Below are 23,430 nucleotides of genomic sequence, written 5' to 3'. Positions count from 1 at the left end.
CCCAACAAAAAGTAAAGTAAGGGAGGGGGCCAGGATAAATCAAAGAATGTTGTGACCAAATGTGCCCATGGCTGCTCTTTAAGGGATCTGTTTGCAATTGATGTTTGGAACTGCAAGACACCTGTACTAATTCAGGGATAGATTCAATACAGCAATAGATTCATCTCAGATCACCAAGTATCAGGTTACTGCATCCTTGGTCACTGGTCTTGGTCTGTCATCCCTTTACCCGTTGAGTACCTTAATCCAGGCTCAAACTGGCCCACTTACTCCCGAACTGCCTACTTCCGGGTCTGGTATGATCCCTGGGTCTGTATTTGGGCCAAGCACCAGCTGGACCTTGTTGGACCTCCGTGGGCGAGTTTCCAGGCCACACATTGGCATCTGGTCAGTTGTGTTCCCAGCTGACATCGGATGGACATTGCATTGGGTCAGCAAGGTGGCACAGCTGTCGGAGGTGCTGTCTCAGAGCTCCAGTGATCTGGGTCCAATTCTGACCTCTTGTGCTCTCTGTGTAGAGTTTGCATGTTCTCCCTGTGACTGAGTGGTTGTCGTCTGAGTGCTCTGGTTTCTTCCAACATCCAGAAAATGTACAAGCAGGAAGACTAAGTGTCATTGTAGGTGAATGGGAGTATCTGGAAGAGAATGTAGCGAGAAATAATGGGTTAGAGTACGCTTAGTGTAAAAATAGATGTTTGATGGTCAGAATTGGCTTGGTGAGCTGAGGACCCGATTTCCATGATGCTTAACTCTTATTAGTCTGCATTAGTTGGTCAATGTGCTGACAACTCTGAGGCTACACTCCAGGACGTTCAAAGAAGGTAAATATAGCTGAATATTTTGTTTTTTTTAAAAGGTAGTTCCTTGCATTTTCCTTTCCAAGGGCAAAAATATCTCATTCTATGGCATGGAAAACTGGATACATTTCCTCTGCACTCACATCTGCTGTACTTGGCATCATTGTTTTAACCAGGAATCCTTTATACTCATCATGTCCGTAACAGCTCTTTCAGATCTCTGAAGTTGTAGCAAGAGACATGCATTTACCAATGCTGTATCACAGTATTATACACTCTGTGGCCACTTTATTAGGTACAGGAGTGAAACCTGACGTGATCTGCTGCTGTGGGAGCCCATCCACTTCAAGAATCGACATGTTATGCTCTTCTGCACACCACTGTTGTAATGTGTAGTTATTTAATATATCGTCTCCTTCCTGTCAGCTTGAACTAGGCTGACTATTCTTCTCTGACGTGCCTCATTAACACAGTGTTTTCACCCACAGAACGTCTGTTCATTGGACGCTATTTATTTACTTATTTATTTGTTTGTTTGTTTATTTATTTATTTATTACCATTCTCTGTTAACTCAAGAAACTGTTGCGTATGAAAATCCCAGGAGCACAGCAGTTTCTGAGATACTCGAGCCACCCATTTGGCACCAACTGTCATTCCACAGTCAAAGTCACTTAGATCATATTTTTCCCCATTCTGATGTTTGGTCTGAACAAGAACTGAACCTCTTGACCATGTCTGCTTGCTTTTCTGCATTGAGTTGCTGCCAATTAGATATTTGCATTAATGAGCAGGTGTACAGATGTACCTAATAAACTGGCCACTGAGTGTATATTGACAGGAGTATCTCTGTTTCCCGATGCTCTGTTTACTAGAGAATGAGAAGTAGATGAGGGAGCAACCCTTGTGCCTATACCATCTCTTAATGAGATCATGACTGATGTTTTACCTCAGTGCCATTTCCCTGAACTCTGCTCCTTTCCCTTGTTTTTAACATCTAAAAGTCTATTGATCTCTATCATCAATATACTCTGTAGCTGAGCCTTTACAGCAAGCATATACTAAACTTTAAGTGAAGAACTTCCTTTAAATCTCTATCCTGAAAGGGGTAATCCTTACCTTGAGAATGTGATTCATGGTTTCAACGTTTAAAGTAAATTTATTATCAAAGTACGTATACTGGGTCACCATATACAACCCTGAGTTTTATTTTCTTGGAGGCATACTCAATAAATCCATAATATAATAATAGCTTTAATCGAAAGACTGCCCTAACTTGGACATTCAACCACTGTACAAGACACACAAACTGGGCAAATACCAAAAGAAATAATAATAATAATAAATAAGCTAAATGAGCAATAAATAATGAGACCATGAGCTGAAGAAAGCTCGAAAATGAGCTCATATGTTGTGGCAACCTTTCAATGATGGGGCATCTGAAGTTGAATGAAATTATCCCCTTTGGTTTAAGAGCCTGATGATTGAGGGGTAACAACTGTTCCTGAACCTGCTGATGTGAGTCCTGAAGCTCTTGTACCTTCTTCCTTTTGGCAGCAGTAAGAAGAGAGCATGTCCTGGGTGATGGAGTCACTGATAATGGATAAACATGAGAATGCTTCCAGACACTGGAAATCCAAGGCAACGCATGGAAAATACTGGAGCAAGTCAGGCAGCATCTACGGAAATGAATAAAGTGTCGACATTTCAAGCTGAGTCTCTCCTTTGCTACTGAAAAGGAAGGGGAAAGATGCCAGAATAAAAAAAATGTGGGAAGGGAAGTAGGCGATAGGTGAAGCCAGTTGATAGGAAAGGTAAAAGGCTGAAAGGAAGAATCTGATAGAAGAGGAGAGTGGTCTGTAGGAGAAAGGGAAGGAGGGGCACCAGGGGGAGGTGATAGGCAGGTGAGAAGAGGCAGGAGGCCAGAGTGGGAAATAGAAGAAGAGAGAAGGGAAGGGAAAGTATTTTTACCGGAAGGAGAAATTGATATTTATGCCATCAGGTTAGATGCTACCCAGATGGAATATATGGTTTTGTTCCTCCACCTTGAGGGTGGACTCATCTTGGGTTAAGAGGAGGTCATGGTCCAACATGTTAGAATGAGAATGGGAATGAAAATTAAAATGTTGGGCCACCAGGAAGTTCTGCTTTTGGTGGATGGAGCGGAGGTGCTCAAAGAAGCGATCCCCTAATTTATGACAGGCCTCACTAATGCAAAGACAATGGACAACCCCAGCAGATTTGCAGATGAAGCGTTGCCTCCCCGGAAGGCCTGTTTGGGGTCCTGAATGGAGGTGAGGGCAGGTGTAGCATTTTGGCCGCTTGCAGAGTTAAGTGCCAGGAGGGTGATTAGTGGGGAGGGATGAATGGACAAGGGAATTATGGAAGGAGCGATCCTGCGGAAAGCAGAGGGGGTGGGTAAAGATACGTTTGGTAGTAGGATCCCTTTGTAGATGGTGGAAGTTGTAGGGGATGATGTGTTGGATGCAGAGGCTCATGGGGTGGTAGGTAAGTACAAGAGGAACTCTATCACTGTTAAGGTGGCCAGTAGATGGGGAGATTGCAGATGTTCGGGAAATGGAGGAGATGCAAGTGAGGGCAGCATCAATAGTGGAGGAAGGGAAACCTCGTTCTTTGAAGAAGGGGGACATCTTTGATGTTCTGGAAAGGAGAGTCGCGTCCTGAGAACAGATGTGGCGGAGAAGAAGGAACTGAGGAAATCGCATTTTTACAGAAGACAGGATGGGAAGTGGTATAGTCAAAATAGCTGTGAGAATCAGTGTGTTTATAAAAGATGTTGGTCAATAGTTTGTCTCCAGAGAAAGAGGAGAGGTGTGTCAGACTCGAACAACAAATCCACAGAAAGAGATGACATGGGATCAGAAGATGTAGAATCCTCTTGGGCAGAGTTAAGAAGCTGCAAGGGTAAAGTCATAGTCATAATCATAGTCATAGTCATACTTTATTGATCCGGGGGAAATTGGTTTTCATATATAATAAATAGTAATAGAACCATAAATAGTTAAATAGTAAAATGTAAATTATGCCAGTAAATTATGAAATAAGTACAGGACCAGCCTATTGGCTCAGGGTGTCTGACCCTCCAAGGGAGGAGTTGTAAAGTTTAATGGCCACAGGCAGGAATGACTTCCTATGACGCTCTGTGTTTCATCTCGGTGGAATAAGTCTCTGGCTGAATGTACTCCTGTGCCCACCCAGTACATTATGTAGTGGATGGGAGACATTGACCAAGATTGCATGCAACTTAGACAGCATCCTCTTTTCAGACACCACCGTGAGAGAGTCCAGTTCCATCCCCACAACGTCACTGGCCTTATGAATGAGTTTGTTGATTCTGTTGGTGTCTGCTACCCTCAGCCTGCTGCCCCAGCACACAACAGCAAACATGATAGCACTGGCCACCACAGACTCGTAGAACATCCTCAGCATCGTCCGGCAGATATTAAAGGACCTCAGTCTCCTCAGGAAATAGAGATGGCTCTGACCCTTCTTGTAGACAGCCTCAGTGTTCTTTGACCAGTCCAGTTTATTGTCAATTCGTATCCCCAGGTATTTGTAATCCTCCACCATGTCCACACTGACCCCCGGATGGAAACAGGGATCACCGGTACCTTAGCTCTCCTCAGGTCTACCACCAGCTCCTTAGTCTTTTTCACATTAAGCTGCAGATAATTCTGCTCACACCATGTGACAAAGTTTCCTACTGTAGCCCTGTACTCAGCCTCATCTTCCTTGCTGATCATCCAACTACGGCAGAGTCATCCGAAATCTTCTGAAGATGACAAGACTCTGCGCAGTAGTTGAAGTCTGAGGTGTAAATGGTGAAGAGAAAGACTCTGATGGTAGTTGTATACAGGCCTCCAAACAGTAGCCAGGACGTCAGTTACAAATTACAACAGAAGACAGAAAAAGCATGTAAGAAGGGCAATGCTGTGATAATCACAGAGGATTTCAATATGCAGGCAGATTGGAAAAATCAGGTTTGTGCTGAATCCCAAGAGAGGAAATTTGTAAGTGCCTACGAGATGGCTTTTTAGAGCAACTTGTGGTTAAGTTTAATAGGGGAATGGCAATTCTGGATTGGGTGTTACATCATGACACAGACTGGATTAGGGAACATCAGATAAAAGAACCTTAGGAAACAGTGATCATAATATGATAAAATTCACCCTGCAATTTGAGAGGGAGAAGCTAAAATTGCTTGTATCAGTATTATAGAGGAATAAAGGGAATTACAGAGGAATGAAAAAGGAGCTTGCAAAAGTTGACTGGAAGGGGACACTAGCAGGAATGATGGCAGAACAAAAATGGCTGGTGTTTCTAGTGGGAAATTTTGGAAGCTGCAGGAAAGATATATCCCATAGATGAAGAAGTATTCTACAGGGAGGATGAGGTAACTGTGGTTCACAGGGGTAGTCGAAGACAGCATAAAAGCTAAAGAGAGGGTATATAATATAGCAAAAATTAATGGGAGGGTAGAAGACTGGGAAGCTTTTAAAAACCAACAGAAGACAACAAAAAAAGCCACACATGTGAAGGTAAGCTAGCGAATGGCATAACAGAGGATACCAGAAGTTTTTTTCAGAGATATAAAGAGTAAAATAGAGACGAGAGTCGATGTTGAACAACTGGAAAATGTCACTGGAGAGGTAATAATGGGGAACAAAGAAATGGCAGACAAATTTAATGAGTCTTTACTATGGAAGACACTCTCAGAATACTAGTAATACTTTGTACTTCATTGTCGCCAAACAATTGATACTAGAATGTACAATCATCACAGTGATACTTGATTCTGCACTTCCCGCTCCCTAGATTACAAATTGATAGTAAATATTAAACATTTAAATTATAATTCATAAATAGAAAACAGAAGTGACTGTCACCATTACTAAGGAGAATGTGCATGGGAAGCTGAAAGGTTTGAAGGTAGATACAGCAAGTCACTTGGACTAGGTGGACTACACCCAAGGTTTCTGAAAGAGGGAGCTGAGGGGATTATTAGTAGGCATTAGTAAGGATCTTTCAGGGATCAATAGAGTCTGGCATGGCTCAGGAGGACTGGAAAACTGCAAATGCCATTCCATTCCTTAAGAAGGGAGAGAAGCAGAAGAAAGGAAATTATAGGCCAGTTAGTCCGACTTCAGTGGTTAGGAAAATGTTGGAGTCTATTATTAAGGATGAGGTTTCAGGGTACTTGGAGGCACATGATAAAATAGGCCATAGTCAGCACGGTTTTCTAAACGAGGAATCTTGCCTGACTTATCAGTTGGAATTCTTTAAGGAAATAACAGGCAGGATAGACAAAGGAGAGTCAGTGGATGTTGTTTATTTGGATTTTCAGAAGGCTTTTGACAAGGAGTTGCACGTGAGGCTGCTTAACAAGATAAGAGACCATGGCATTACAGGAAAGGTACTAACATGAATAGAAGATTGACTGACTGGCAGGAGGGAAAGAGTGGGAATAAAAGGGACCTTTTCTGGTTGGCTGCTAGTGACTAGTATTGTGCCACAGGGGCTGGTGTTGGACTGCATCCTTTCACATTATATGTCAATAATTTGGCTGAAGGAATTGATGACTTTGTGGTCAAATTTGCGAATGCTATGAAGATAGATGGACGGGCAAGTAGTATTGAGAAAGCAGGTTGTCTGCAGCAGGACTTAGGCAGATAGGGGACTGGGTAAAGAAGTGGCAGATGGAATATATTGTAGTGAAGTGCACTTTAACACAAGGAATAAAAGCTTGGACTATTTTCTAAATGGGAAGAAAATTCAAAAATCAGAGTTGCAAATGGACTTGTGAGTCCTCATGTAGGATTCTCTGAAGTTAACTTGCAGGTTGAGTTGATCGTAAGGAAGGCAAATGCAATGTTAACATTCATTTTGAGAGCCTACCATACAATTCCACGCCCTCACTTCAGGAAGTCTGATCACCTGGCTGTACTTCTACTCCCTGAGTACAGGCAGAGACTGAAGACTGCAGCACCAGTAGTGAGGACCAAGAAGGTTTGGACAAGGGAAGCGCAGGAATGCCTACAGGACTGCTTTGAATCGGTGGTCTGGACTGTATTCAGGGATTCATTGTCGAACCTGGATGAGTATGCTGCAGTTGTTCCCGACTTCACTAAACTTGTGAGGATGAGTGTGTGCCTACAAAGATTTACTGTACATTCCCAAACCAAAGCCGTGGGTGAACCAGGAGGTATGTTGTCTGCTGAAGGCTGGATCTGTGGCAAGAAAACAACCTCTACCTCATTGTCACAAAAACAAAGGAGCTGGTTGTGGACTACAGGAGGAATGGAGACGGGCTAACCCCTATTGACATCAATGGATCTGGGGTTGAGAGGGTAAACAGCTTCAAGTTCCTCGGAATCCACATCACCGAGGACCTCACGTGGTCTGTACACACCAGCTGTGTGGTGAAAAGAGCACAACAATGCCTCTTTCACCTCAGACGGTTGAGGAAGTTTGTTATGGGCCCTCATATCCTAAGAACTTTCTACAGGGGCACAACTGAGAGCGTCCTGACTGGCTGCATCACTGCCTGGTATGGGAACTGTACCTCCCTTAATCGCAGGACTCTGCAGAGAGTGGTGCGGACAGCCCAGTGCATCTGTAGTTGTGAACTTCCCATGATTCAGGACATTTACAAGGACAGGTGTGTAAAAAGGGCCCATAGGATCGTTGGGGACCCAAGCTATCCCAACCATAATCTATTCCAGCTGCTACCATCTGGGAAGAGTACCACAGCATGAAAGCCAGGACCAACAGACTCTGGGACAGCTTCTTTCACCAGGCCATCAGACTGGCGGAAGAAGTTGATTTGAGTGTACTCTATATTACATTGACTGTTCTATTTGTTGTAAATTGTTATTAATTACTATGATTGCACATTACACATTTAGATGGAGACATATTGTAAAGATTTTTACTCCTCATGTATGTGAAGAATGTAAGAAATAAAGACAATTCAATTCAATTCAAGCCTAGTAACCCAGGCCTGTGCCAGAAAACCAGGTATGATTTGTGGAGGGCTAGTTCAAAGGTGAAGAGACAATTTCGAACGAGGTTGGAGGTGACATCGGATGTACGACAACTCTGGCAGAGTTTGCAAGATATTACTTCCTACACAGCAATACCCAATAGTATGAATGGTAGCGATGCTTTACTACTAGCTGAACTCAACATCTTCCATGCCCACTTTGAAAGGGAGAATATAACTACAGCTGTGAAGATCCTTGCTGCACCTGATGACCCTGTGATCTCTGTCTCAGAGGTCGATGTTTAGGCTGTCTTTAAAGTGAGTGAACCCTCGCAAGCGGAAGGTCCTGATGGAGTACCTGGTAAGGCTCTGAAGACCTGTGCCAACCAACTGGTGGGAGTATTCAAGGACATCTTCAACCTCTCACTGCCACTGGTGGAAGTTGCCACTTGCTTCAAAAAGGCAACAATTATACCAGTGCCTAAGGGGAATAATGTGAGCTGCCGTAATGACTATCACCCAGTAGCACTCACATCTACAGTGATGAAATGCTTTGAGAGGTTTGTCATGACTACACTGTACTCCTGCCTCAGCAAGGACCTGGACCCATTGCAGTTTGCCTATCGCCACAATAAGTCAATGTCAGATGCAATCTCAATGGCTCTTCACACGGCTTTAGACCACCTGGACAACACAGACACCTATGTCAGAATGCCGTTCATCAACTGTAGCTCAGCATTTAATACCATTATTCCTAAAATCATGATTGAGAAGTTGCAGAACCTGGGCCTCTGTACCTCTGTCTGCAAATGGATCATTGACTTCCTAAGCAGAAGACCAAAATCTGTGCGGATTGGTGATAACATCTCCTCCTTGCTGACGATCAACACTGGTGCACCTCAGGGGTGTGTGCTTAGCCCACTGCTCTACTCTCTATATACACATGACTGTGTGGCTAGGCATAGCTCAAACACCATCTACAAATTTTCTGATGTTGCAACTATTGTTAGTAGAATCTCAGATGGAAACAAGAGGGTGTACAGGAGCAAGCTATGCCTTCTTGGAACATCAGTAAGATGAAAGAGCTGATTGTGGACTTCAGGAAGGGTATGACGAAGGAACACATACAAATCCTCAAAGAGCAATCAGAGGTGGAGGGAGTGAGTGGTTTCCTGGATGTCAAGATCTCTGAGGATCTAACCTGGTCCAAACATATCGATGCAGTTATAAAGAAGGTAAGACAGCAATTAGGAGTTATATATTAGGAGTTTGAAGAGATTCGGTATGTCAATAAATACATTCAAAAACTTCTTTAGATGTACAGTGGAGAGCATTCTGACAGGCTGCATCACCGTCTGCTGTGGGTTGGGGGGTGGGGAGCTACTGTACAGGACCGAAAGAAGCTGCAGAGAGTTGTAAATTTAGTCGGCTCCATCTTGGGTACTAGCCTACAAAGTACCTAGGACATCTTCAAGGAGTGGTGTCTCAGAAAAGCAGCGTCCATTATTAAGGACCTCCAGCACCCAGGGCATGTCCTTTTCTCACTTTTACCATCAGGTAGGAGGTATAGAAGCTTGAAGGCACACACTCAGCGATTCAGGAACAGCTTCTTTCCCCCTGCCATCCAATTCCTAAATGGACATTGAACCCTTGGACACAATCTCACTTTTTTATATTAATTATTTCTGTTGTTTGCATAATTTTTAATCTATTCAATGTATGTATACTGTAATTGATTTATTTATTATCATTATTTTATTATGTTTTTTCTTCTATATTATGTATTGCATTGAGCTGCTGGTGCTAAGTTAACAAATTTCATTACACATTCCAATGATAATACACCTGATTCCGATTCTGACTGGAATGCAAAAGCAAGGATCTAAAGCTGAGGCATTGGTCCAACTGCACTTGGAGTGTTATGAGCAGTTTTACATAGAAACATAGAAAATAGGTGCAGGAGTAGGCCAACTCATTTTGGGCCACTCATTGAAGAGAAGATATGCTGGCATTGAAGAGGGTCCAGAGCAGGGTCATGAGAATGATCCCAGAATGAAAGCGTTTGATGGTTCTGGACCTATACTTGCTGGAGTTTAGAAGATTGAGGTGGGATCTCATTGAAACCTATTGAATATTGAAAGGCCTAGATACAGTGAACGTGGAGAAGATGTTTCTCATAGTGGTGGAGTCTAGGACAATGGAATGGTGGAGTAGACTCAATGGGCTGAATGGCCTAATTTTGCTCCTATGTCTTATGATCTTATTTTTGTCATGGTCCAGATCTGGTTCCCTTTAAACTTACATTGCTTGTGTTATGATCTGGACCATTGACTCCCTGTTTCCCTTTGGTTCCCTATTTTCCCGTGTCCTTTGGGCTTGGTGATTGGAGGCAATTTACTCTTGGCTGAACCGGAAGCTTATAAGTCTCTGGCTTTCAGCCATTCGGCGCGAGAGCGTTTATTGAAGTCACTGAAGCTAGTGCAAGCCAATGTTATCTGGCTGGTGTCAACTAAGTTTCTTGCCGGAGCAAGCCAAGTCTGCTCCCGTAGCAAGTGCCACGAGCCGGTCCGCCAAAGTTAACCCGCCGGGGTGAGTCAAGGGCTCGCTGCTGCTTGAAGTGTACTTCTGCCTAGTTATAGTACTGCCTATTGTTGTGTGGTCTCCGTATCGACGTCCTGCGTCTAAAAGGCGTCCCGGCCCTGTACCCTGGAAGGGTCCTGACCCTGTGTTAAGAAGAGTCCCAACTCTGTCCTGTGTCTAAGGAGGATTCCCAGCTCAGTGTTTTGTGTCTGAGTCTGTCCAATGAATAAGAAGAGTCCCAGCTCCATATCCTGTGTCAAAGGAGGAGTCCCGGCTCAGTGTTCCGTACAAATGCTCCTGTGTTTGAGTTTCAAGTATCGAGTCCTGGCTCCGGGGGGGTTTCAAGTATCGAGTCCTGGCTCCGGGGGGGTTTCAAGTATCGAGTCCTGGCTCCAGGGGGTTTTCAAGTATCGAGTCCTGGCTCCGGGGGGTTTCAAGTATCGAGTCCTGGCTCTGGGGGGTTTCAGGTATCGAGTCCTGGCTCCGGGGGGGTTTCAAGTATCGAGTCCTGGCTCCGGGGGGTTTTCAAGTATCGAGTCCTGGCTCCGGGGGGGGGTTTCAAGTATCGAGTCCTGGCTCCGGGGGGGTTTCAAGTATCGAGTCCTGGCTCCGGGGGGGTTCAAGTATCGAGTCCTGGCTCCGGGGGGTTTTCAAGTATCGAGTCCTGGCTCCGGGGGGTTTTCAAGTATCGAGTCCTGGCTCCGGGGGGGTTTCAAGTATCGAGTCCTGGCTCCGGGGGGGGTTCAAGTATTGAGTCCTGGCTCCGGGGGGTTTCAGGTATCGAGTCCTGGCTCTGGGGGGGTTTCAAGTATCGAGTCCTGGCTCCGGGGGGGGGGGGGGGTGGTTTCAAGTATCGAGTCCTGGCTCCGGGGGGGTTCAAGTATCGAGTCCTGGCTCCGGGGGGTTTTCAAGTATCGAGTCCTGGCTCCGGGGGGGTTTCAAGTATCGAGTCCTGGCTCCGGGGGGGGTTCAAGTATTGAGTCCTGGCTCCGGGGGGTTTCAGGTATCGAGTCCTGGCTCTGGGGGGGTTTCAAGTATCGAGTCCTGGCTCCGGGGGGGGGGGGGTGGTTTCAAGTATCGAGTCCTGGCTCCGGGGGGGTTTCAAGTATCGAGTCCTGGCTCCAGGGGGTTTTCAAGTATCGAGTCCTGGCTCCGGGGGGTTTTCAAGTATCGAGTCCTGGCTCCGGGGGGTTTTCAAGTATCGAGTCCTGGCTCCGGGGGGGTTTCAAGTATCGAGTCCTGGCTCCGGGGGGGGTTCAAGTATTGAGTCCTGGCTCCGGGGGGTTTCAGGTATCGAGTCCTGGCTCTGGGGGGGTTTCAAGTATCGAGTCCTGGCTCCGGGGGGGGGGGGGGTGGTTTCAAGTATCGAGTCCTGGCTCCGGGGGGTTTCAGTTATCGAATCCTGGCTCTGGGGGGTTTCAAGTATCAAGTCCTGGCTCTGAGGTCCGTGTTCTAAGTCCTGGCCCAGACACTTAGTCCCAGCCTAGTCCAGGGCCTGAGTCCTTGCCCATTACACCATTCCCGCCTCTGCTTTGCTCTCCTTGTAACGAGCAATAATCTCAATTTAGTTAACCTCACAAGACGTGTTTGTGTCTTGCATTTGGGTCTGCTCCCAGCGCCCCCTTGTGACAATTTCCTCCAGACCTCACTTTTCCATGTGATAAAATCGATGTCCACTTCCTAAAGCAGAAGCTCAGTTCTTGGACTCTTAATTCTGTATCTCTTGGTTATTCTGTTATTGTCACTTCAGCACTTCTTTTTGTAGTATTTCAGATTGCACTACAACCTTTGCACAGTTCTGTTGTTTTGCACACATTTCCATATTGATTGTTGGACTTATGGCAATGTATACTGCTTTCTCTGTGAGCTTCACAAAAGCTAGGAATTTTTTTGCGCCTTGGTGTATTTGGCAAGAACTAATCTGAGTACCCTTGAAGCTTATCTTTTATCATTCTTTGTAAAGCGCAGTTGCCTTTTAACTTGTGTATTGAACTTAATATTAAGTTTAATCATTCCAGATAATGGACACTAAAAGCACTCATTCTTCTGTTAATTTCACAATTCTAGCATCAATGGTAATGTCTTTATATTTCATATAATGATTCTTCTTGTCTCCCTGGACTGATTGATTTTCCATTTGTCAGTCTCTTTCACCTTGAACTATCATTTCCCAAATACTGCACACCCACTAATTTGCCTTAATCTGTTCTACTAGTCACAGCCTCAAAAATCTCCAATATCTTTGCCATGATGTCTTTCTTTGATAGATTTCAGTATTTTCCCTATTTCAACCTCTCCCAAAGAGTCAAAGCGTTATACTACATATTTTGGCCAACCACATCCACGCGGGTCTTCAGTTTCCTGTATAATCTGATCCCGATTTCCAGCACTTAACCCAAAGCCTTCAAAGTCATGGTACCTCAAGTGCACTACTAAATATTTTCTCAGTGTTATGAACGTACCTGCCCCCATCATCCCTCAGGCAGTGAGTTGCAGATATCAGCCACACTCTGAGTGAACAAAATAATTTTTCCTCAAATCCCCTCTAAATCTCCAATTCCTCAGCTTAAATTTGTACACCCTAGTCATAGACACCCAGGGAAAGTCTCTCATTGTCTACTCTACACATGTCCCTCAATCTCATCCATGCAACATTTTGATGAATCCCCTCTGCATCAACTCCACTCCAATTAGATCTTTCCCAAAATCTGGCAACTAGAACTAAGCACAATACTTAAGAAATGGCCTAATTTAGGATTCATATAGTACCAGGATCTGACTGTTCCAATATCCTGTATGACTTCTTAACCACTATCTACCTGTGGTACTGTCCTTGGAGATTTCTTGTCCTTGGAGGTCTTTTGGAAGCCCAGATACACTACATCCACTGTTTTGCCCTTATCTATTCTGCTAGTTACTGCCTCAGAAATTTCCAGTAGATTTCTAATGATATCTTTTTTTTTAAAGTTTCCATTTTCCAATTTATCGATTTGAGGCTAGCTGACCGATGTTTGCTTTTTTTTTCTTTTTCCTTTATTATAGTGGGGTCATATTTGCTATCTTCAAGCCTTTGGGATTCATTCCAGCACTTATGTAGTCTTGGAAGATGATTTTACTGTTTGTCATTGCAAAATACAAGATCTAAAATAACCTATTTTCCTGCTGGCTACACAAAAAACAGATCAAAACAAACCCTGTCACATCTGTAATTCACCTTCCATACTATAATTTACAATTTGGCTTTCCCTGTTTAATACACATGAAGACAGCCCATGATTACCTTCCAGTTTTCTGATTATACTGACTTGACTTTACCGATACTGTCCAGAAGAAATACAGCAATAACTCCCAACAATGTTTGATGCCACTTTCTGCTTCTGTGCTTTATCCAATCAAACTCTGCAATTTGACTCTGATCTGTGACCATTTCAATTTGTTACTTTTGGTATATCCATTATTTTAAGGGCTACCCATCCTCACCTTATATTCCTTCTTCTTCTGAAAGTTAATATTTATATTCCAGCATATGTCACTTTGCAACCACGTCACTATTAGTGTCCACTCATTAAATTCCAATGGTGAGAAGGAAAGGTTTTACAGGTTGTAAAATCTGGTCAGTGGTCCCCTGATGCCTCGGTCCTCACTTGTAACTTACTTTTGCTGGAGGAGGTTCTCAAGCTAAATTGGTGCTTTTTAATTTTGAGCTTGAGGTGCTGGTTCCTCAACCTTACAATAAACTTCATCAGAGTAGTGAAGAAGGACAATGGAGAGGTCATAGCTGAAGAGAAATGGAGAATTGAAGTGTTGGGTAACTGTAAGCTTTAGGTCAAGCCTGACGACTGAATGGAGCTGTTTAGCAAAGCTGTCAAACAAGCCGTGCTTGGTTTTCTCAATGTACAGCGGAGGATACAGTTCACAGAATGGGAAGGTGTACTAATATATCACTGCTTTAACTGGAAAGGTTTTGGGAGCTCTGGACAGTGGGAAGGGATGACATTAAATGGACACGTGTTGCTTCTCCTGCAGTTACAAGAGGACATGCTTTGGGCAGAGGAGTGGACATTGGTGGAATGAACCAGAATGAACTGGAGGGATAGTCTGTTCTAAAATCTGTGAAGTAGAGGGGTGTCACAATGGGGGGCATTGGGAATGGGAACGGACCCAAATGCAAGACAATGACACTGAAGTACTAGGAGCAAGACTTGACTAGAGAAGGGACGTGACAGGATACAGACAAGGAGCAGGGACAAGAACGCAGACTTGGGCTAGGATATGGACAAAGAAAAGGGAAACCGGACAAGGAACTACGAACTAGGAGCCTGGGCTTGGGCCCCGAGCCAGAGAATGGACAAGGACCCAGGACCTGGGTTTTGTCTTGGGATCGGATCCCAGAACTAGTCAAGGACATGACATGGCTACAGGACAGGACGTGGCTGGGGTCTTGGCTCTTCAGGCTTGAAGCTGGGGTCTTGGCTCTTCAGGCTTGAGTCTTAGAACGCGGGGGCTGATAACTCAGAGGCTGGAGCTCGGAGACAGACTGGGAACTGTACATCAACATAGAGCCGGGACTTATCCTTCGAAAAGCCAGGACTCATCTTTAACACGACACCAATATGAGACAGGACAGTACATAGATATAGAGCCGGGACTTATACTTAGACCGGCTGGGACCCAACTTCTTCTCCACACTAAGGTGGGACAGGACCATCAGTCGGGTAACAGCAGAACAGCTGGACTTACCCAACAGAGGCAAAGACAAGATGAGACAAGACAGATCCCCCCGCAGGGCAATGGCAGAACAGCCTGACTTACCCCACAGAGGCAAGGACAAGACAAGACAAGACAAGACAAGACAGACACCAAAGAACGACAGACAGTTCCATCTCTGCATTGGCAATTGAACTAGACAGAGAGTCAGGCGTGTGTGGGGGGGGGGGGAGACAGGGAGGGGAACAGGACAGTTCAGCAGGGAATGCCTGGTTTGCAGAGGTATTTATGTCTCAGCCCCAAAACGAGAATCATGTGCCTACAACAGAAACTGGGGAAAACCAGAAACCCCGGAACAAGGAACCATGGACCAGACTGTGAACTGGAACACGGACTTCACGGACCGGACCTTGACAAGGGGTGGGGAAAATATTTTTGCTAGTTGTACCCCATTTAGGGTATTGGATGTGACAGAGAATTGGTTGAATATGAGGATGGTAGGATGGAAGGTGAGACAAATTAACTCATCCTGGCTCTGGCAAGAAAAAGGGTGATTCAGATATCCTCTCATGAATACTTTGTTTCTTTGACCCCAATAATCTGTGCAGCTTGCAAAGCCCAGCAATACCAGTGATGTGAGCACCTTAACCGAGTTTAATCCAGTTTCACATTGATTGATTATTCATTCCTTAATGTACTGTCCTCCCTTTGTGAAAGCCTTCATAAATTCCTTCCCTGTGACTTCCTAATTTATTTCCTTCCTGGCTCAATATCTTGTCTCAAGATGTGCATCAGCTTGTCAGCACTGTTATGATGTGTGCTGGCAATGTTGGAACTCAAATGCATAGGAAAGACAGTCTCTGATGTAGAGATAGTGACCAAAGTTTATTCATCAGATTCCAACAGAATATTGGTGGCTCGGCCAAGCACACTGCGAGACATAACATTCTCAAAACTAGGACCCCATGATTAGTGCTAATTGGACATCCACTTCAATAATACTACTAACATGGAACACCCAAGCTTATCAAACTAGGCACCAGGAGACCACATTACAAAATGTGATTCCATTGAGAAAAAACACAAGGAACTCGAACGATAAATGACTTTTGTTAAACCACAATTAAACTAATTCAGGTGCACTAAAAACCTCAGAGCCCAATGGTCTCTCCTCCCACATCAGCCCAAAGAGCTCATTGCAAGTTTTGTGTAGCACTGATAAATCAGCCTTAGTTTTGGCATAAAAATCTCATCTCTCAGAAGTTGGGTGTGAGCTCTAATCAGAATTGTGGAAACTAAGCGACATAAGCTCAATCTGCATCAGTTCAGTGCTGGCCAAAGGTCATTCTTTCAGTTCAGAGGTTAAATCCTCTCAGATTCAAATTAATAGGATTGTTAAGGAATTTGGTGTTTTTGCTTGCATCATGCACCGGTGTGCTCTCTTCAGTTACCTGATGAGTTTATCAAAGCTTTGGCCAGGGGCAGATGTCGTTACGTGGTGCCCAATCTTCGAAGAGTGTTTCAACCCTTCCTTGACCACTACAATCTTGATCTGGTGGGTCAGCTGCAGTGGTCAAGTCACTGCCCACCTGCTCCTAACTTCCAGCTCAACTCCTCTCACCTGCTACATATCCAGCAAGAGGCCCTTTCTGCTTCCTCCCCCATCCTGTGAGCTGCTTGGTTCTTGCTCTTTTCATCAAGGCCCGGTGCAGTCAGCAACCTCCATGCTGACCTCACCAGGAATCCTTCGCAGCTGATCTCCATGGGGAATAGCCACGTCTATTACCCTTTGTCCCTGCACTCCTGGACTAAGGACTGGTACTTCAGGGCCTTCCTCTCGTGAGCCTCCTCGCATCCTTCCTCCCATGGTACTGTGAGCTCCACCAGGATGATTTTCTTGTCTTCGGTGAACCACTGTACAATGTCTAGTCAAAGAGTGGTTTGCACCACCTCTGGGAACTGCAGCTTCCTCCCCACATTGACCCTCCACTCCCATGATTTGGCAGATTGCAGCAGATTGGATTTTGGCCTCTTTGCTATGACTGGCGTGGCCCTCTCCTTGATGAAAATGACTGCCCTCTTTGCCTCTCTGCCAGCTGGTGTCTTTTTACACCTCTCCCGCTCTAGTGTGGCAGCAAGGGGCAGCAGGACCTTGTTGTGGCACCACCTATACCGTCCTTGTGTTAACACTGTTTTACATTCTGAGAGTATGTGTGTCAGTGAACCCCACTGACCACAAAGCTTGCAGTTAGTGTCCTTGTGGTAAACCATATATATGTTGTGTTACGTACCCCGTAACTGGGTTGCCAAACCAGCAGAAATGGATCACTCAGTTGGAGTCTGGAGTACTAGAACTAAGAAAGTTTTATTAAAGAAACAAGCAACACAGTAATCGAAAGGATAATAAATGCAACAATTCAACAATGATAACCACACATGTGCACAGAATTAAGAGAACAGCATCAATCAAGCTCTATCGTTGTCTAGGGGTTAAATGACCAATTTCAAAATGACTCAAAGTTCAGTCCAGTTTGTAGTTCAGTTCGCAGTAATCGTTGCCATGGCGATGGACAACGTGGGGGAAGAGAGAGATAGAATAGGAACAACTCATCATTCAGCACAGCTTCACTCACAGACCAGCGAGATGGCTCACAAACAGCTTTTGGGCGGGTCCTTGGTGATGTCACCTGAGGTCACCGACTGTGACCCCTCCTCCAGATGCGGTCGATCCTCTGCAGTGAACCCGGCACCCAGGCAAGGGCGGACACACACCGGGTTCCCGCTGATCGTACCTTTCCACCCTTGTCGTTGTCTGGGACTTCTCACCCACTCGTGAGAAGCGCACCGCTTCCAGGGTCTCGTTACCTCGGGTGGCGTGTGTGTCTGTCTTAGCGAACCTGTCCCTTTTTATCCCCCTGCTGGGGTATCGCCTGTCCATCACTTCAAACAGTTCAGGGTTCAAAGGGGGGAGCCGCTCCAGACAGCTCTTCCTCCCACATCCCTTCATTACACATCTCCAGACGCTGCTCCATTGTTCCTTATCTCTCCTTCCCCTGAGGGCAGGTGGCAGACCAACTGCTGATGCCACTGATGCTAGCCCAGGCCAGCAAACATCTTAATTTTATGTGTATTCTCGTAACAGTTGTAACTGGGTTAACTGTCTGGACACACTCCTCCCACAGTTCCTGTATAAAGGTGATTCCACCTTGCCCCTCCCCCTCAGTCCGGGGGCAGACAATTGGTGGCCATGCATAACAGGGAGCGGATGGAGTGGAGTGCCTCGGGAAGGACCTCCTGCCAGCGGGAGACCGGCAGTCCCTTTGACCTGAGGGCTAAGAGTGTGGCCTTCCACACCGTGCCATTCTCCTTCTCCACCTATCCATTCCCCCGGGGATTATAGCTCGTGGTCCTACTAGTTGCAATTTCCCTAGCCAGTAGATATTAGCGCAGCTCGTCATTCATAAACGAGGACCCTCTGTCACTGTGGATATAGCATGGGTATCCGAACAGAGTGAAGAGCTTGCGCAGGGCTTTTATAACTGACATGGGTTGTGTTGGGGCAGGGGATGGCGAAGGGGAACCGCGAGTACTCGTCGATAATGTTAAGAAAGTACACATTGCGGTCGATGGAGGGAAGGGGGCCCTTAAAGTCAACACTCAGTCGCTCAAAGGGGCGGGTGGCCTTGATGAGTGGTGCCTTTTCGGGTTGGTAGAAGTGCGGTTTGCACTCTGCGCAGACTTGGCAGTCCCTGGTCATCATCCTGATCTCCTCAAGGGAGTAAGGCAGGTTCCAGGCTTTCACGAAGTGGAAAAGCTGGGTGACTCCTGGGTGGCAAAGGTCTACATGTAGGGCGTATAGCCGGTCGATCTGCGCGCTGGCGCATGTTCCCCGGGATAGGGCATCGGAGGGCTCGTTGAGCTTCCCAGGCCTGTACATGATGTCATAGTTGTAGGTGGAGAGTTCGATTCTCCACCTCAGAATTTTATCATTTTTAATTTTGCCCAGCTGTTGGTTATTAAACGTGAATGCGACTGAGCGCTGGTCAGTTAGCAGGGTGAACCTTTTGCCGGCAAGATAGTGCCTCCAGTGCCTAATAGCTTCCACTATGGCCTGGGCCTCTTTCTCCGCCGCGGAGTGCCGAATTTCAGGGCCTTGAAGAGTACGGGAGAAGAACGCCACTGGTCTTCCCACCTGGTTGAGGGTAGCATCCAGCGCAAAGTCGGAGGCGTCATTCCTACTTGGAAGGGAATGGCCTCATCCACCGCATGCATTGCTGCTTTGCCAATGTCCCCTTTTATGTGGCTGAAGGCCACGCGGGCCTCGGCTGAGAGGGGAATGTGGTGGGCTTGACCAGGGGGCGGGCCTTGTCTGTGTAGTTAGAGACCCATTGGGCGTAATATGAAAAGAAGCCCAGGCACCTTTTGAGGGCTCTGGGGGTGTTGGGAAGAGGGAGTTCCAACAGGGGGCGCATATGGTCGGGGTCAGGGCCAATGGCTCCATTCTCCACGACACACCCAAGGATAGCAAGTCCGGGTGGTCCCGAATACACACTTGTCCTTGTTATAGGTGAGATTGAAAGCTTTGACCACTTGGAGAAATTTTTGGAGGTTGTTGTCGTGACCGCAGATGGTGATGTTATCCAGATATGGGAACGTGGCCTTCAGTTGGCACTGGTCCACCATCCGGTCCATGCCCTCTGGAAGACAGGTACACCATTCGTGACACCGAAGGGGACGTGCAGGAATTGATAAAGCCTGCCGTCCGCCTCGAAGGCAGTGTAAGGGTGGTCCTCCCGGTGGATGGGGAGCTGATGGTAAGCAGATTTTAGGTCTATGGTCGAGTACACCTTGTACTGTGCTATCTGATTGACCATATTGGCGATGCAGGGTAGAGGGTACGCGTTGAGCTGCGTGAACCTATTGATGGTCTGGCTATAGTCCACGACCATCCTATTCTTCTCCCTGTTCCGAACAACCACCACCTGCGCCCTCCAAGGACTTGTGCTTGCCTCAATGACCCCCTCCCTGAGCAGTCGCTGCACCTCCGACTTAATGAAAGCTCTGTCCCCCGCGCTGTACCTCCTGCTTTTAGTTGCCACAGGTTTACAGTCGGGGGTCAGGTTGGCGAACAGCGGTGGGGGAGGGATCCTGAGGATGGAGAGGCCGCAAGTGGTGTCGGTAGTGTGGCAGTTGGCATGGTGTTGGGTGGGATGTGCGGGTTGGTGTGTGGGGGTGGTCAGTAGCGGGGTATGTGACGTATTCCTACAAAACTGGGGATTTACGACAGTAATTGGTGGGAGGGGCCCATCATACTTCATTGTCACGCTTTTCAGGTGGCTCTGGAAGTCGAGTCACAATAGCACAGGGGCACACAGTTGAGGCATGACCAGTAACATAAAGTCTCGATATTCTGTGCCCTGCAGCACTAGCATCGCTACACAACCCCCCCCCCCGGATGTCTGTTGTATGCGACCCGGAAGCCATGGCGACCCTCTGACTTACTGGCCATATCACGAGTCCGCAATGCTGCACCGTGTCCGGGTGGATAAAACTCTCCGTGCTGCCTGTGTCAAACAGGCAGCTTGTCCTGCGCCCTTCCACCAAGACGTCCATCATTGACTTTGCAAGCTGGTGGGGAGCGCTTTGGTCGAGGGTCACGGAGGCCAGGGTTGAGTCGCTGTCTTGGTCCGGCGCGGTGGGGTGCCCCATGAGCACTCGTTGGTCGTAGGCAGTGGGAGGTGGCGCCAACCAAGATGGCTGCCCCCCCATGTCTCGCACATGGTGGTGGCGTGCAGGGAAGATGGCAGCAGGCAAGATGGCGACCCCCATGTCTCGCACGCAGCGCTGCTCGATCCCGCTCGCGATTTGGACACAGGCCTTGGCAAAGTGGCCCTTCTTTCCGCAGCTAGAGCAGGTAGCTTGTCAGGCTGGGCAGCATTTCCGGGGGTGCTTCTCGAGTCCACAGAAGTAGCACTTCATGGACTTGCGACTGGCGGCAGCTGAGGTCGATTTGCCAGCGGGTTGCGGGGTCTGCGGCGCCCGCGAGGCCGTTGGGGATTGCGTGCCTGGAGAGACTCGGAGTTATGCAGAGCGCCCTCCAGCGTGTCAGCCAGCTCGATCGCCGAACTTAAGGTAAGATCGGCTTTTTCCAACAGCCGCTGGCGCACGTACACTGACCTGGTCCCACATACACTGACCTGGTCCCCGTAACGAAGGCGTCTCTCACTAGGAGTTCTGCACGCTGCGCCGCCGTCAGCTCCTGGCAATTGCAGGCTCGCACGAGCGTCCGTAGGGCCTGGACGAACTCAGCACTCGATTCCCCGGACCGTTGTTGCCGTGTCGCTAAGCGATGCCGAGCATAGATGCTGTTTATCGGCCGCAGGTATTGTCTTTTGAGTGCGTTCATCGGGCCAACGTAGCTCGGCTGGTCTCTGATCAGCGCATAAACCCGTGGACGGACCCTGGAGAGTAGAACTCTGCGCTTCGCTATGGGGTTGGTCGCTTTAATCTCATCTAGGTACGCTTTGAAGCAGGCCAGCCAGAGTTCGAAAGCGTTTCCAGCTTCAGGCATTTGCGGATTGAGGTCTAACTTGTCGGGGTCTCAAAGTGTGTTCCATGCTTTAAAATGTACAGCGAATAAAATTGAAGCACCTTCAATAACTCCAAAAGACTGAGGCTGGGTAAAATACTGAAAGGCTTTTATTCACTGTACAATACGACCTCCATGTTGAGTGTCTGACCCTGGACTGAGGGGGAGGGGCAAGGCAGAATCACCTTTATACAGGACTCTGTGGAAGGAGCCACAGGGGCAGTCAGCAGAGGGGCATGTCCAGACAGTTAACCCACGTACAACATATATATAGTTTACCACAGTCCTCTCTCAGCCTCCGTGTGCAGCTGTGATGGTGTAGGGAGAGTGTAATACATGGACTGCAAAAGGAAAGAAGTGCATAAGGGCTCAACTCTCCATTGCGTTGCTCAAGTTATCTTGTGCTTGGGAAGATCCCACTCTTTCCAGGCACCCTGTGACCCCAACTCCACTCCCAACATTGATAACCACCTTTCGTCCTCGTGGTTCTGCACCTCTGCCTGGACCATGTCACGCCTATCCCTCACACTTGTACTCCTCCATCAATGGAAGTGTGCAGAACCGAGGCCTTGCTGTCGGAGGCATGGGTTGCCGATAATGTCTCTCAATTGCAGGAAGCTCACTGCCTGGTCTATGGCCGAGTTGGCGGCCCACTTTTGGTGGAAGGGTGTCTTTAAGTATTCCGTGGATAACATGTATGATTTTGATACATTGTTGAAACAGCCACTGCTGTTTACTTAAGAGTTTATTGCGTTCTATAAATGATGCTTTGTTGATAGCTCTACCTTTATTTGCCTTTACATTCAGCAGCACTAAAAGATCTTCAGACACCACACTAGAGCTATGTCTAGGACTTTGCTTTAAGAGTAAAAAGGAAGCCAGAGATCTGGATTTATCTGTATTATTTTCTACATATGAATCACCGTACTACACTGTCAATCTGGGTAACAGCCCCTGCTTCACAAGGTTAAACTCTTCTGAGAAGCACCAGCAAACCTCCCAGCAAGGATATTGGTTCCTCTCCATTTCCCAGAGGGAAGGAAGAGGAGATGTCCTGGTTGTCTGAACAAATATTATTTCTGATACACAGTAAAAAAGAAAAATAGTGGTCACACTCTGCAGGAATGGAAGTGTCTATCAAAGTGCCTCTGGCTGGAAGTATTAACTGTTTATCTTACCAGCAATTTTTAATTTTCTGCTTTCGTTTCAGATTTTCTGCAGCTTTATATTTCAATGAACTTTATCTCTTAATCAAAACCAGCTGAAATTGTTTAAAATATCATTTCTAGTTCCTTCTGTGTCTTTGCTATGGTTGGAAATGGAGGAAATTATCTGCTGTAATTTCCTACTTAAAAATACCAGTGGCAATTGATTGCCACGGTAGCTTTAGGTATTATGTCAGGCCAACTTAACAACTGATCTTTTAAGATGCTCTTTTAGATAAATTGCATTTTATTGCAGCACTTGTATTCTTGTATTTGAGTTGTACGGCACCAACTTACGCTACAAATAAATGACTGACAATTTACAATTTCTAACTATTGCGCTACCCTATTTTAAAGCAAACTGCAAATAATCAGTATGACAATTCACATATTGAGATAACTTCCATTTCATTAAACTGTTGATCTAGCTCTCTTTTAAAATCCCTGTGCTTGCGTATTGAATCCTGGACAATACCTAATCTTATTCAGCTTAAAATACCATAAGATCAGGTAATCTAACTATTTTTGGTCCTTACTTTACCAGTATATAT

Source organism: Mobula hypostoma, chromosome 4, assembly GCF_963921235.1.
Source record: "Mobula hypostoma chromosome 4, sMobHyp1.1, whole genome shotgun sequence".
In the NCBI taxonomy this organism is placed as follows: domain Eukaryota; kingdom Metazoa; phylum Chordata; class Chondrichthyes; order Myliobatiformes; family Myliobatidae; genus Mobula; species Mobula hypostoma.
Note: the sequence above shows the minus strand (reverse complement) of the source record.